This window comes from Schistocerca cancellata, chromosome 8, assembly GCF_023864275.1.
Source record: "Schistocerca cancellata isolate TAMUIC-IGC-003103 chromosome 8, iqSchCanc2.1, whole genome shotgun sequence".
Classification (NCBI taxonomy): Eukaryota; Metazoa; Arthropoda; class Insecta; order Orthoptera; family Acrididae; genus Schistocerca; species Schistocerca cancellata.
Window position 1 is genome coordinate 145,262,732 of NC_064633.1, and position 1,137 is coordinate 145,263,868.

General features: G+C 44.0%; 1 pseudogene; it reads left to right on the top strand.

Annotated features, from left to right (window-relative positions):
• The first annotated feature begins 572 nt into the window (after positions 1-572).
• On the top strand, positions 573-689 carry LOC126095921 (5S ribosomal RNA; annotated as a pseudogene).
• Positions 690-1,137: the final 448 nt, after the last annotated feature.

Sequence of the window (1,137 nt, forward strand, 5' to 3'; positions counted from 1 at the left end):
TCAAAGTTAGCTGTGATATCTGAGTATGCGAAAAAATGTGATTTGTTGTATGAAAATGTAAAAAGAAATTTATAATAAAATTTATATCCGAAGTATTTTTGTACGGGGCTTTCTCACCCCATTCCTTCTGCAATGCATTGTAGTATTGATGCCTCTTTAGATAACGTTAGAGAGCTATTGAGATATAGCTCGTGCGTCTATACTTCGCAAGTGATCTACCACCCCACCCTCCCTCCCCCCTCCACGCTTTCCTTGTTCTAGAGAGAGAGAGAGAGAGAGAGGAAGTTTATTAAGGCAGTATCTGACATAAACATTGTTTCTTCTCTATAAATCAGAGAGATGAAATTTGTTGATTATGATGATGATGCGACCTTTGTGGAAATACTGTAGCTCATTTGTTACTGTTGTGTACTCCCATGTCAGATGAAATGTGAAGATGTGTGTGTGTGTGTGTGTGTGTGTGTGTGTGTGTGTGTGTGTGTGTATGCTTGTATGTGTATTCCTGATGTGTTTCAGATGAGGAAATTCTGCAAGTTATACCTTTTATGTAATTTTTTAGATAAATAGTATACGTCAACGGCCTTGCCGCAGCGGTAACACCGGTTCCCGTCAGATCACCGGAGTTAAGCGCTGTTAGGCTGGGCTAGCACGAGGTGGGTGACCATCCGGTCTCCCGAGCGCTGTTGGCAAGCGTGGAGCGCTCAGCCCTTGTGGGGCTAAGGAGCTACTTGATTGAAAAGTAGCGGCTCCGGTCTCGTAAACTGACATTCGGCCGGGAGAATGGTGTGCTGACCACATGTCCCTCCATATCCGTATCCAGTGACGCCTGTGGTCTGAGGATGACATGACGGCCGGTCGGTACCGTTGGGTCTTCATCGCATGTTCGGACGGAGTTAATGCAGTATAAGTTAAGGTCCGTACTATGTATCTCCCTTGCAAATACCATGAACTGCTTCCGCCTCTGCTGAGAACTACGATTTTTTTCTGTTTTATAACAAGTCATTTGTAATAGTAGGCAAACTTGATTTGATTTTCCTTCACCACAGGTTACCTAGCGCCAATGCCGCTGCTAAGGTACATAACTCGTCAGAAGGTTTATTACGTCCGCTGCCTTATTCGTCTCTCATGTTAAATATT